The sequence below is a fragment of the Triturus cristatus genome, chromosome 5_1, assembly GCF_964204655.1.
Source record: "Triturus cristatus chromosome 5_1, aTriCri1.1, whole genome shotgun sequence".
NCBI classification, from domain to species: Eukaryota; Metazoa; Chordata; class Amphibia; order Caudata; family Salamandridae; genus Triturus; species Triturus cristatus.
Genome location: NC_140587.1, coordinates 1010932160 through 1010946985, shown reverse-complemented (window position 1 = coordinate 1010946985; position 14826 = coordinate 1010932160). Strand labels below are relative to the sequence as shown.

At 45.0% G+C, this 14826-nt stretch overlaps 1 protein-coding gene across 2 annotated transcripts in view; it reads right to left on the bottom strand.

Annotated features, from left to right (window-relative positions):
* Nucleotides 1–14826, bottom strand: part of LOC146832786 (kinesin-like protein KIF17) — a 930557-nt gene that overhangs the window by 235966 nt on the left and 679765 nt on the right. The window lies entirely within an intron of this gene.

Here is a 14826-nt window from a genome sequence, read left to right as displayed (position 1 = left end):
CTATCACACCGGACCACGGGAAGATTGGACTGTTTTCCCCCAAATCGGCAACAATTTTATTTGTCTTTTAGCCGGTTAGCCCACTCACGTTTTTTAATGACTAGATTTCGCTTAGGCACCCTGCACTTTCTTGTAGCTTTTCCGAAACAGGTGGGGTGGTGTGAGAGACTACCCCCCTGTCCATGTAATAACTCAGCACAACAAAGTACAATGCACATTATGCTATTTTGCACATTATATAAAGATCCTAGGGTGCGTTTTCTTAAACCGATTTTAAATACAATTCGTCCTTGCTCCTATAAGGAGGGTTTTAATTATTTATGGTCATTATCAACTGTTTCTATGTGTAGCTCTGTGCTTAGTTTTATCAACATTGTTTTTATAATAAGGAAACGTTATGCAAAGTAAAAGTAATTTTTAGGCACCATGTGATCAGACCACAAGCTATCTTTGTCTTGTTTATTTTAAATGTTTGGTGTAGAAACGTTTATTCTTGAATGTATACTTTTTTCTGTGAACCTTTATGATTCATTTGAATCGAATAAAGCTATTTGACTGACTGATCAAGAAGAACACTCTTTTAATGTGTCCACCCACAGACTATGACATCAGTGGAAGATCACTTAGAGGGAGTGATCTCTTGAACACTCTGTACTGAAGATAGTCAAATGATCACAGTCAGAACTCGTTCCCCACACATGCACAAGGTATTTTTCTACTTCTTTAGAGTCACATTCTTCTGTCTCAGCAAATTCTTTTAGAAACTTCACAGTTTCAGTAGTTAAAGCACCAAGATTTGTTCTAATTTTGCTCATAGTGTCATCATCCGTATGATTATGTTATGTTCCTTGATAAGAACACTGGGCATCTCTGGGTAAAGTTTCTCGTTCAGAATATGAAGCAAGATTCATGTCTTTCCTCACCTGTTACATAACATATCCATAACTCTGACAATCCTTGACCTATGAACATTGCAACAAATCTAGCTAGCACAATAATAACATCTGTGTCATTTGACAGTACATTGACTCAATTGGAACCATTTCGAACAGCCCACTCAACATGTCGCACAAAACGAAGGTCAGCTTCCTACAATTAGCTGTTATGTTCTTGACCAATATGGCATGTACCTTTTGAATATATCTCTGTAGATTTATCTCTTTCCCACAAGTTCGTGGTGAGGAACAGTTTCACAATGGTCCATTAATTTTGTATTTGTCATCTCTCTTAAGTCATTGCAGAGAGAAAAGACTTCATGGTAAACTAGATGCCATTGAGCAACATATTCACTTTTACGTGTCTGACCAACAATTCCCTTGGAGCTTTTCTGTGATCTCTAGGCATCTGTTCTAGTTTCATATCTGGAGCCACAGCATTGAACCTTCCCTCTCTGTCTTTCACCACAAAATTTCTTTGGATGAATTTTCTGTAGAGATATGGTTTTTCCACCCCTAGCTTCTTCACTCTTTCCAAATACCAGGACCCATATCTCAGGTAGTTTATGCAATCAAATTCGCAAAACACAGTAATCAGTGACTCCACAGTCTTTGTGTAGCAAGTCTTTCACTAGAGCTATCATGTGTAAACCATTTACCCAGTACTTGCAGAGCTCTAATTATTCTCTACATTCTTTGACAAACTCTACAAACTTGGTTTTCAGGTTTCTGATTTTTAACTGAGTGTATTTTTTGAATGAAATGGACCCTGTACCTTGTTTATTTCTGAGAGCAGATATGCAAAACCTAATTTGTCATTCTTGTTCCAGAAAGCATTCCAACACAATGTTTCTATGGCCTCGGATATGATGAGCATACCTTGTAACGAATGAACATATCGAGTTTGGCTCAATACTGGCGGGACAGTTTTGCTTCCAAATTTCAGCTTCAATAAGCGCATCATCTATGCCACATCCACTGAGATAACTTCCTGCACACCATAACGCAACTTTTGTCATGTGGAAAATGCCCATCAAACTCTACTGGATTGCTCATCAAAATGTCAGCTACAACATGGGAAACACCTTCATCACAGAAAATTGACAGGATAGGCTGGTCTTCAAGCGGAGCATACTAATTTTTGGAACATTTAAGAGCGGTGTATACTGTTGCATAGTTTGTGACTGGAGATGGTTACTGGTAAAAACTAAACCTTATTCAGTGGGACGGTATTCTGGGAGATCAGAGAAGGAATTCCAGCCCATGGAGGAACTGACTTATCCTCATCCTTCACTCAGCACCAAGTAAGCGATATGATAAATTCTGTTAAATCAGCTTTGCAGACCACAGCATCAGGTAGAAGATCCATGTCCTCAGCCACTTTGAAACTTTCTGGTAAACTGGGACTCGTTGATGGCTTGTAGTGATTTTGCACACGTTGGCAAGGCAGTTGGGTTCTAAGTTTGTAGCTTCGTTTGTTTATGCCTACAGATGACACAGCTTGCATTCCAGCCGCTACTTAATTGGAACAGGCTAGAAAAAGCACCACGGCAGTATCATGTATTCTGGAAGTTCCAGACAAGCTGAAAACTTCATCTTGGAAGAAACTAGCTGTAGATAAAAACTAGAGGTTGGCAGCAAACTCCGCTCCGCCAACCGAGTTTGCAGAGTTTTTGCAAATCCACGCTCCGCTTGGAGCAGGAAGTTCGGCAAACTTTGCCTCCCGCAGGCAGAGCAGAGTTTAGCAGTGAGCTGTCATCCATTGTTTAATAGCGACTTGTAGGGAGAATAATCTCTTGGTGACCCATCACTGCTGCCCCATTGCCCCTCTCCCCAGGAGGTCCTCCCCAGAGCCTCTCTGTGGACAATTGTAGGTGCTGAAAATGGATAAAATAACACAAGCGAGCGCTACAAATCAGCATTAACAAGGCTGTGGGACATTCTGTAAACAGCGTAATTTCTGATACTTTGCACAGGCTGTAGATTGTCAGCAGCTCAAACCGGTCTTCAGCTGTTTGCAGGCAGTGACAGCAGCCGCACTCTGTACCATTGCGCCCCGAGTGCAGAGCAGACACTGCTGCAGTTAGTGACAAACATTAAAAAAAAGTTACATTTGCTTTCACCGCCCCTGGCCAGCTCCAGCAAGAGCAGGACGTTCTCCATCTCCACCTCCATCCTCCTCTGACAGGAGCCGAGCGAGGACCGATTGAAACTCGAACACCATTAGCACCACTGGCAGCAAAGCTTCCCTGTGAGAATGATGCTGCACTCGATAGTCACACCTGTCGATCGCTCAATGATGCCACGCTTGGATAGTCACGCCTGTTAAGTGTTAATCACTCAATGATGTGGCGCTCTGCAACTGCATGTGGGTTAGCGTGTCTGTGATCTAGTCATGCCTGTTTTGTTTTGGTGTCTGGTTTGGGACGGGTTCGATTAAAGACAAACAAGAGCCTAGTAAAAGCAAGGTAAAAGCAGCTTGACTCGTGTGCTGCTGCTCTGGTCAGTTGAATATTCGGAGGGAGACTGGCCACTTCAGACACTCGTCAGTGTGCTGCAGTACACGGGTGTGCAAACTCCGCGCAATGAGAGCAAAGTGGACATTGCGGCATTCGCTGAACACAGGGCTCTGCGGGCACAACCAGCAGAGGCCGACGAGGTGCCACAGCAAAGTGCAGACTACTTTGCATACCCACCCACTCATCCATCCTGGCACTCCGCTTCCCCTAAATCCGGAGCCAGTGTAGTCCTGATTTACTGCCGTCACTGGAAGCCAAAGCAGCACAGAGACAACTTTCAAAAAGTAAGCAGAGGAAGGGTCTTTGAAATGTGTTACCACAAGAACACAAGGAGGTGTTTACTTTCTACAATGGTGGTGAGTTCATGCAAGTCGCACCTGTGTGCAGCATAGTATGATTATGGGTGGCCGAGCAATACGCCACCTGCTTGTAGAACTACACGGAATTCCGCTGAGTTTTTCGGTGACTCCGTGAAACTCCACCCAGGCGTAATAAAAACATGTTTGCCCTTTGAGACTCACATCCTCTGTACTTTGTTCTTCCGTCAACCCCTTTGGCCCTAGTTCTGGCTAAACCACAGATAGCACCTGCTTTCTGATCAGTTGTTGGAAGTGGACGGGGGTACCCATCGATCTTCTAAGTCGATGGGCATTAGGTTTGGTGCTCATCGGTTTCTCAGAAGACTTGGATTCTTGCTGTGCTTCATTGGTTTCTGCTATTTTTTGACAATTTATTTCCAGGCTTTTTTCCATTGTATACAACTTGTAGCACTTGTTACAATGATAAAATATTTTATCCTCTTCACTTATCACTTTCAATCTTTTGCAAACTTCGTCTAGCCATATTTCTGCACAATCTCGAACTCTCTTCTATCCAACTGCAGTTGGTGTTAGCTATTCTTTCTAATTAGTTTGGCATATTAACCATTTTTCTTTGTTGAAGGAGTCCTCAGATTTTGTAGTTCGCAACACTCTGTCGGGAGATAAAGATCCTCTGATACCACCTGCTTCGCTCATGTTTACAAATTTGAATCAGCGGAAACCCTGAAACAAAAACAATATTAAAATAAATTACCAATATGATGGCTAAAACACATCATCATAGAGCCCCCATTTTGGAAAATAGCAGTAGGGTTGCTCCGAGGAGTTTTTTTCTGTCTCTAAAAGACTACTTGACCCCCAAAACCAATGTTTTGACACCAACATGAAGTATATAGGGTTCATGGTTCCTGAAATATTACATTATCACTGCAACACATTTATAAAAAAGTCTTCCAGAAACATTCGGCCCTGATTAGCAATGTCTACCTAAACTAAATTACTTCTCTAATGATAGAAAAACACAATTCAAAAATGAAAATCTCTGGACAACAATTTGTATATGGAGGTATATCAAGGGGCCAGGACTAACAGAAATGTAAGGAAAAAGTATGTGTTTAGTCAAAGCTTAAGGTTTGCAGGGCATTCTGAGTATGAAAATGGCATGAGATGCTTGTGGAGCACACCTCGCTGGACTTCCCTGAATGTCTAGTTTTCATGACTATCTGAGTCTAGTAGGTTTTCTAGGTGGCAGTCTACCCAAGCCCAATAAGTGCAGCCATTCACCACTTTAAGTGGAAAGACAAACACACTTTCCTGGCCCATATGTAAAAACAACACTCAAAATAATCAAATGTCCTCATGTTTGCCATTTGATTGGGATGCTTTAGCCCATAGGGAATCAGCAAGACTGTTGAGGATTTTAGGGGGAGGGTGGGGCATGATATTAGGATGGGCAAGACCCACCAAATTATTTTATGAAAATATATCTATTCCTGTCATTCAGTGGGCTTTCTGTCCCCCCCCTCCCTGGGCAAATAGGGGGTACACCTCATGTCTGCTGGGGGATGGGAGGGTTAGACCGGTTTGCCCCTTCTGAGGGTGTGTGCGGCCGATGCCAGATTACAACAGCCATACCATTATCTTTTGCCATAAAGGCATAATCTCTGGCGTCAGGTAGAGTTTCTACCCCCTCTCCCCCACGAGGGCAGGTTTGGGGCAACCTCACCAATCGGGAAAAGCCTTTCTGCCCACAGGGGAGGAAGAAAGACACTTTTGACCTCAATGGGGCAGTGGTATGGCTCAGTGCTGAGTAAGCCTCCCCATCCTTTTTTTTGTTTTGGGACCATTTTGAAATCCCTGGTGTGTATTGGGAGGAGGGTGCCAGATTAGGGTAAATACCCTATCCACCCCCCAGGAGGGAGAGAAAGTCTACTTGCACCGAGGGTGGGGGCGAGCACGGGCCCATGCCGGGGGGAGGGAGGCGGGGCAACTCCACCCCCAAGTATTGCGTGAATTCAGTCCCTAGTGTCTTGTGGGCGTTCTGTTCCCTGGGGGGCAGATCTGGGGTAAGTACCCCTTCTGTCCCCCCCAAGAAGGACAGACAGACGTTTGTCCCATTTAGTTGGGCCAGAGACATAGCTATGCTCATAGTGGACAGACCCCTCCCCTATATTTAAAAATACAACTTTCCCTGATGTCTAGTGGGCTTTCTGTAATTGCCCCCATCTGCTGTCACAAACTCCTTGCTGCACATATTAAAAGAAGTATTGAAAGTCAATCTCATCCACATGTTTGTACCAATAATGTTCCAATGCTTAAACAACAAGATATGTTGTAATACTGTAATGTCTTTATTGGTATTACTTTGTGTGCTTTAACACTTATGCCAGTAAGGGGCACCACTAGGTGACTTGTTTGTGCTGACTCTCATGACATCATTGTTGTTTTCCTTTAGCATAAGGTGTTCATCAGGAACATGCTCAAATGAACTCCTGACCTGATGACTACTTTGTTTGTGCTGACTCTGATGACTTTATGGTTCTTTCCCTTTAGAAGCAGATGTTCGTCCAAAACATGTTGAAATGACCTGCTGACCCTGAAGACTCATGTGTTTGCACTGATTCTGATTACTTCATTGTTGTTTCCCTTCGGCAGCAGGTGCAAGTTCTGGAAAACGCTTGACGGTCCTGCCTTCTGAGACGGCACCTCGATTTAAAAAAGTTGTGTCCTTTCAGCTACGCTCACTGTTCATGTTTGGTTTTAAAAGGAGCAGCCACATTGAGGAGCAGAAACTCAAGAGGTTTTCTCAATTTCAGAGAGCTGTTTTGGTCTTCCTACAGATCAAGGCTGCATGTGTCTTCTGACACTGCACTCTAACTATTTGGGGGAGCTGTATTATAGCTCAGGGTAGTAGGGCATCCCTTTTTCATTGCGCTCGAACTTTTAGAGCAGTTGCTTGGGTCAGCGCTCTAGTGGCTGGAACCTGACGCACTGCTCACGGCTATAAAGGCGCCAGATGACGCGACCGCGCGGCGGATGCGTGCAGCGGGCGTGCCAAAGGCAAGCCCGTCAGCGCCCGACTGCGCCTGTCCGAGCCCGAACGGGGCCAGTGGCCAGACCCCTGCCTCTTCTCCCCCAGACCACTACTGCTACACCAGTATGCAACTTAAACAGTTAAACAGGACACCATGGCCATATTGTGCCCATTCCATTTCGCTCAGTGAGCCTCTGGCTGGGTGTTTACACTGCTCGTTTAAATTTCTCCCATCCTTTTTTTCTCCCATACCCTCCCGGAAATTAAACAAACTATTCCTGCTAAACTGCAGATCTCTGCCCAAACACACAGCAGAAATTTCTATTATTTTAAAAGACTTAGACCCTGAAGTTCTGTTTCTTACAGAAACTTGGCTCAACCTCTGCTCAGAGCCTGATATTGTCCAAAAGCTTCCCCCAGGTTATTTATTTCAGAGGGTGGACAGAACGACAGGCAAAGGCGGTGGTATTGCTATTATTTACAAAGACCACCTGATTTGCCGCCTGCTTGGCAGCCCGTTATTCAAATGTGTGAATTCCCACTTCTCAATAAAATTTACCCCCACCCCTTCACTGTCAGGTATCCTTATTTATCACCCCCCTAGGTCGATTGGCCAATTTTGTGAATCTGTATTAGAAGCAGTTGTTAACTCTGCTAGCACCGCTGCTAACTTTTCTCTATAGGGATTTTTTAATTTGCACTTCGACAATCCCTCCGCTTTGACCGCAACAGAATTGGCTCGAGGTCTCACAGCCTATCAGCTGTTACAGAAGGTCTTGTGTGCGACCCATGTCAAAGGGCACCTTCTTGACCCCATTTTCTCTAATTTGGGGGACCTAATGGGGAAATAACCCACCCCTCTCCCCTGGTCGGACCATTTTTTCATCCCCTTCCTCTGGACCCCCTTAATCACTGCATCATATACACAGCCAACACGAGTTTTAGCTCGTCCCTGGTCCAAACTCCCTCTAGATAGGTGGATTCAGGAACTTGGAAAGACCAAGCCCACCCCTGACTCCAACCCAGTCATAGCTAAGAAAAACTTCTATAACTGGATTGAGGGATCACTTGACCAGGTTCTTCCAAAAAAATAGATACAGAAGAAAGGAGGAGCCAACAAGACTGCTTGGTTCTCCCCCAAACTATGGAAATTAAAACAGCTGTGCAAAAAAATTTAAAGGGCTTGGAGAAAAGATTTCTCCCTAAGTAAGAAACTGGATTATAGGGAGGCCATTAGAATGTATAAGGCAGAAATAAAAAGAGCGTAGGCCTCCTATTATGAGGAAAAAATCTCACTAGCTGCCAACTCCCCAAGAGAAACATTTTGCATAGTGAAAAATCTACTTAAACTCCCCTCCCTTCCAGCTGTACCGGATTTATCAGGGCACCGCTGCAACGAACACGCAGAATATTTCTCTAATAAAGTCCAAAACATTCTCCAATCTCTTCCCTTAAATGACAACAATATTAAAACCCAGTATGTGGATCTCAGCCCGCAAAAAGGCAAACATTCCCTATAGGTCTTCCCCCCGTTGACCCACGAATCGTTCCAAGCCATCCTGACACGTGTTAGAAGTGGGTCGCCAATAGATCCAGCCCCACTCAACATCATGAAACTGGCAGCGGGGATAGTTGCGCCTCTATCACTGATTTATTCAATGCTTCACTTTCTATGGGTACGATTCCCCCATGTGGAAAAGGGCAATGATGAAAGCGCTGCTTTAAAATAAAACAATCTCGACCCCGCTGACCTGGGCAATTACCGCTCCATATCGCTCCTCCCCGGGATCAGTAAGATTGCAGGGAAACATGTCAATTATACGCTCTCTTCGTTCCTCGAATCTCATGACCTTCTCCACCCCACTCAAGGTTCTGAAACCGCCTTGCTAGCGGTTGTCGAAGAATTCATGAAAGATTCTTGATTCAGGTGGGTCATCAGCTATATTCCTCCTTGACCGGAGTGCAGCTTTCGATATGGTGAACCATCAATTTTTGGTTCACCGTCTCAGGAATGTGAGGGTGACCAGTCCAGCCCTATCATGGCTGCAATCTTTTCTAGAGGAAAGATTTTTCAGGTATTTGAGGGCGTCACCATTACAAAGTCCATCCCCGTACATTGTGGAGTTCCTCAGGGTTCACCTTTAAGCCCCACTCTTTTTAATGTCTATATGGCTCCATTGGCAGATATTGTATCCCCCTTTGGGATCCATATAGTAACATACGCAGATGACACCTAACTGGTCATAGCTTTGAACCACTCCGACCAGGTGTCTAACGGCCTCCACTCCTGTCTCGAGGAAGTCGTCAAGTGGATGAGGCTGTCGCACTTAAAATTAAATGGCGATAAGACCAAGCTCATGGTTCTTGGCAACCCACTATGTTTCAACGAAAATACAATGTGGCCAGCTTGTATGGGCCCGACCCCGGCCCCCAAGACCGAGTTAAAAAGCCTGGGCCTCTGGCTGGATCAGGACCTCAGCTTTAAAGTTCATGCTAGAAAGGCTGTCGCTTCCTGTTATGGCCTCCTCAGAATGCTTCTTAAAGTGCTTCCTCTCTGTCCCTTCCACGTTAAAAAGTTGATAATTCAGGCACTCATCCTATCCAGAATAGACTATAGCAATGCCCTATATTTGGGTGCACTGATCTTGGTGATTGGGAAACTGCAGATTGTGCAAAATTGTGCAGCAAGGATGCTTATGGGGATTCCAAACCGATACACCGCAAGACCCGCTCTGCACTCTCTCCACTGGCTTTCGGTTCAGGAGAGAGTCAACTTTAAGACACTCTGTATCACCCATAAGGCACTGGAAGGGAGTGGCTCACCAATCAACAATGCCATGACCCGCCCCTACATGGCGAACAGACAGCTTCGCTCAGATGAGCTTCACCTTGTAGTTATCCCTAGAATTATGAAGGCCAGAAGTGGCGGCCGTCTTTTTTCGCGTAATGCCGCCAAACTCTGGAACTCCCTCCCATTATATTTGCAAAGGGAGCCTAATTATCTGGCCTTCCGGAAACAGTTAACCTCTTCGGTGCTCGTGACGAGACCAGCTCGTCATGAGTCACGGTGGAGCTGTGCTCATGACGAGCTGGTCTCGTCATAACGGCTGCGCTCCGCCCACGCGCGATTAATTTCCCGCCTGTGCGGGCGAATTAATCAGTGGGTGGGGTCGTGACGAGACCAGCTCGTCATGAGCATAGCTCCACCGTGACTCATGACGAGCTGGTCTCGTCACGAGCACCGCGGCGCCGTGCTCACCCCCCCGCTACCCCCACACCGTCGGGGAATTACCCCCGCAGGGAAGGGGTTGAAGACCTGGCTTTTCCCTTAGGTGTTTGAGTCTGCCCCAGTTATCTGCTTCAGCGCTGGGATGCTCCGGGTAGCCATGCGCTATAGATATGTCATCTCATTCATTCATTCAACTGCGTGCTTTCATTCCCCACTCACCTTCTTCAGACGTATGGATGAGGTAGTGCTTTCTGGCCCTTGACCAGAAAGTCTTCTGGTTAATTGGAAAAACAGCACTCCAGTATGGTGTCAAATTGAGGCGGCATGTTTAATCCTGCAGTAGTGGTTGGTGAAGGGAGATCAACTAATCATAGCACGAGAAACACATTGTGAACTAACTCCTAGTTCCCTCTCAGTTGAGATTTGTCTTTGGATATATAGGCTTGTTTTGGGAGCTCGCAGCGAACCGTGAAAATAACTGTTACAGCTTTTGATTCAGGAATATCAACACCTTGGTGTTATTTAACATGAGGGAACTGTAATTCTGGACTTTGTTCTTATGTTGAAACAATCAGCATTTTTTTGGGTTAAATGTTGAAACAATTCTTTGTGGAGGTGGAACTAAGAATTGACGACTAACCTTTTTCCTTCCAGATCTCCTTCACTGCAGTACCCACCCTAACTTCCCTTTCCCCCATTTGGCGACATCGATGCTCTGATGAAATGCAAAACTCAGAGCCTTCACTGCCAGAAGGAGGTTATCTCAATAGCATCGCTTCCGAGGAACCAGGCCTTATGGAATAGCAAACCCAACGGTATTTGTTCCTCCTGAGCAAGCTTTTCAAGATGTCATCTATGGAGGACTTGTGTAGAATGCCTGCAAACATGCAGAAAGATCAAGCAGCGGCCTGCACAGAAACTTCAGCTCTTGCAACTCAAGTGGCCTACATCCAGGATCATTTGAGTACAGCTAAAGCCTCCCCGGTGACCCCTGTATCAATAACTGCGGCATCAACTCCCCAGATGGTCTCAGTTACCGTTCCCGCTCCAGTACCTTTGGCTTGACCAGAGAGGTTTTCAGGGAGCCCAATTCAAACCCAGACCTTACTTACCTAGGTATAACTCCATTTTATGGTTCAATCAACAGCCTTACCAGGTGCACTGTAATGTATAGCCTTCATGATCGCGTACCTGAGTGGGGATGCAGCTGCCTTAGGCTCTACCCTTGGTAAATTCTGATAGCCCTCTTCTGTACAACTGGAGAGATTTTAAAAGGCTATTTGAAAAAATGTTTGACCAAGGTATTACCTCCGGATTGGCAGTTAGAGAGTTGTTCGATTTAGGACGAGGAGGTAAGGAACTGACAGCATATATTGCATAGTTTAACCGTCTGAGGGCTGAAAGCAACTGGCCCCAAGCTAAAAGATCTGCAGTGTTCCACAGCAGACTTTGTGACGAGCTAAAAAAACATCATAGCTCAGATTGATCCTCAATCTCAGAATAGTAGTGATCTGTCTGACCTTGCCCTATGCTTAGACTATAGGTTATCTCATCAGAAACATTGGCGGACATGGCCTGAAACCCGAGTTTTTCTTCACTCCCGGGACAAGGGAGCCGAATCTTCCAATAACAAAAATACAGACCCTATGGAAATAGGAGGTGTCCAGAATACTCTTACTGTGGAGGAAAAATATTTACTATATAAGAACGGCCAGTGTCTGTATTGTGGAAAGAAATGTCACTTTGTTCAGGAGTGCTCCGTCAAACTAAAGGCTCAAGCAATCTCGAAGCAGAATGTTAGCATCAGTGTCTAAAGAGGTGGAAAAACTAACCAGTTTAAAGAATAAGCAGGAGGACCCTTTGACCTCGAATGAAACCTCTCCGGATCAACCAGTAGCTAACACTCTACAGAGCTGAGTACCACATCTCAGCTTGAATGCCACTCTAAAGCTCATCCAAGAAGAGGTTGTTGTATTGGTAATGCCGTACTCAGGGCCACAAGCAATTTCATAGATACTACCTAATGCTCAAAATTAGGGATCCTACTGTAAAGAAAAAGAGACCCAAAATAGTCAGGGCCGTAGACAGTTCTTTGTTGACAGTCTAATCACCCACGAGACTCAACTGGTTCACATGACCTGTGGCCACAAATCTTAAAATCACGAAGAAGAACTGAGTTTTGAAATAACTGATGCACCACAATTTGAAATAATTTTAGGAACGCCATAGTTCACGGTTCATAATCCCAGCTTAGACTAAGGTAAAAGGAATGTGACTTTTCCCACAAATTGGTGCCATCAATCTTGTCTAAAACCGCATCTAAAGCCGGTACCTTTGACAACCAGGTTTCCAGTGATCACACATTTCATCTCAACAGCTGTCGAGCAAGATCTAACCTTGGCTACAGAATATGAAGACTTTCATGACGTCTTCAGCTAAAGTCAGGCAGAGACTTCACCTCCTCATCGGGCATGTGATTGACAAATTGATCTGGTTCTCAGCACTAAAATACAGTGTAGTTGGATCTATACCATCAAAGAGCAAAATAATATATCTATGGAGTTACTTAGATAAGTTTCTGCAGAATGGATTTATGTAACCATCTAAATCACCAGCAGCCTCGGCCTTAGTCTTTGTCCCTTAACAGTGGGGAGCTTCGGACCTGCTTTGGCTACAGGGCTCTCAATAACATCACTATAAAGATCCGGTACCCCCTTCTACTCATTCCAGTACCATTGGATCAAGTTAAAGACACTAACTTCTATACTAAACTTGATCTAATGGGGGCACACCATTTGGTCTGCTTAGGCCTGGACATGGATAGAGGTCAGCCTTTCGTATCCGTTAACGGCTGTTTGATTATTGTATGATGCCGTTTGGACTATTTAATGCAACTGCGGCATTTCAACTGATTTTCAATCATGAACTAAGCACATTTCTAGATAAATATGTTATTGTATACATCAACAGCATTCTTATCTTTTCACAGTCCCAAAATGAGAATATCATTTGTGTGAAAACTATCCTAACAACTTTCAGACAACATGGCTTTTTTTGTAAACTCACCAAATGTGAGTTTCACACCACCAAGGTGGAAGTTTAGGATTCCTCCTAACTCCTCAAGGCATCTCCATGGCTGAACATAACATTAAGGCCAATACTTATTAGCCACAAATCAAAATATTAACCCCTTCTGTGCCCATGACGAGATAGTCTCGTCATGGAGCGCGGTTGCGCTGTGCCCATGACGAGACTATCTCGTCATGGACCCCGCCCGCTAATGAAAGGGCCGGCACAGGAGGGGGAAAGGGCGGGGCACTCAAGGGGTTAAAGATATAGGAGGTCCACGTGGGCGGTCGATGCTTGCTGTGCAAAGAAACAAACTTGCGGCAGCACGTACTGATTTTCTGGGCAAGTGGCACAGTTCTGGTGCAAACTGCACCGTTCAGGGTCAAGAAGAGCCCAATAGCCTGAATTTAGGGGCTTGAGAGCCACACCAAGGGCCCAGGACCTGAGAGGCACCTGCTTTGGTCGGGTACAGGAGCTTCGGGGAACACATTATGGCCCTGAGGCTCAGATCAGGAGGCCAGTAGACTAGCCTTTTGAGTTACTCTAGGATCCTGGGTTCAAGATGGGGTTGCAGGTCCAGTTCTTTTTCCCCAGGCAAGACGGCAGCAGTTCAGCATAGCAAAACAGCAGCTCCTTCAGAGTAGAGGTCCAGCAGAGTGATAGTCCGTGTAGCAGCACAGCATTCCTTCTTCCTGGCAGAGTATTCACAGGTCCAGAATTGCACTGAAGTGGTGATCTCTGAGGTCCTTGTTTTATATACTGGTGCCCTTGTTCTAGAAGGTTGGAGAAGCTTCTAGACAGTGTCTTTGAAGTGCATGGAATACCCTGCCTCCTGTACCCTGGCTCCAAGCTGGCTGGAGTGACAATGCAGGGTTGTTAAGCCCTTTGTGTGGAGACAGGTCATAGCCTATTCAGGTGTAAGTGAGGCTGGGCCCAGATCCTCCCTCCCATTCTGCCAGTGGTGGCCTATCCAGTAACACACAAGCTCCCATTGTGTGTGGTTGCCAAGGAGGAATACACAAAGCTCAACTGCCAACTATACCAGTCATGTGACCAGAGACAGGTTGCAGGCACCAAACGGCTAAGGCAAGAAAATGCCACATTTCAAAAATACATTTTCAGAATTGTAATTTACAATCCCACTTCACCATATGTTAGGACCAAACTTGAAGGAGTTATCTCTTTCCATTTGCAAATTAAAATCAAAATATAATAAGGCAACTCCAATGCTATCCTATAGGAGAGTCAGGCCTTGCAGTAGTGAAAAACAAATGTAAGAGTTTTTCACTACCAGGACACGTAAAACCTGCACATGTCCAACCTTTTAAATACATTGCACCCTGCCCTTGGGGGCGGAACAGGGCCTTTCTTAGGGGTGACTTATATGTATTAGAAAGTAAGGTTTGACCCTGACAAAAGGTTTGTTTTGCCAGGTTGATAGGGCTGGTTAAAACTGCACACACAGGCTCTGCAATGGCAGGCCTGAGACATGTTTAAAGGGCTACTTAAGTCAGTGGCATAATCTAGTTGCATTTCATTTACAAGCCCATGGCACATGTAGTGCCAGTTTACTAGGGACTCACAAGTACAATAAATGTGTCAATTGGGTATAAGGTAATGTAAACATGTTTTAAGCAGAGAGCACAAACACTTTAGCACTGGTTAGCAGTGGGAAAGTGCACAGAGTCCTCAAGCCAACAAAAACAAATTCAGCAAAAAG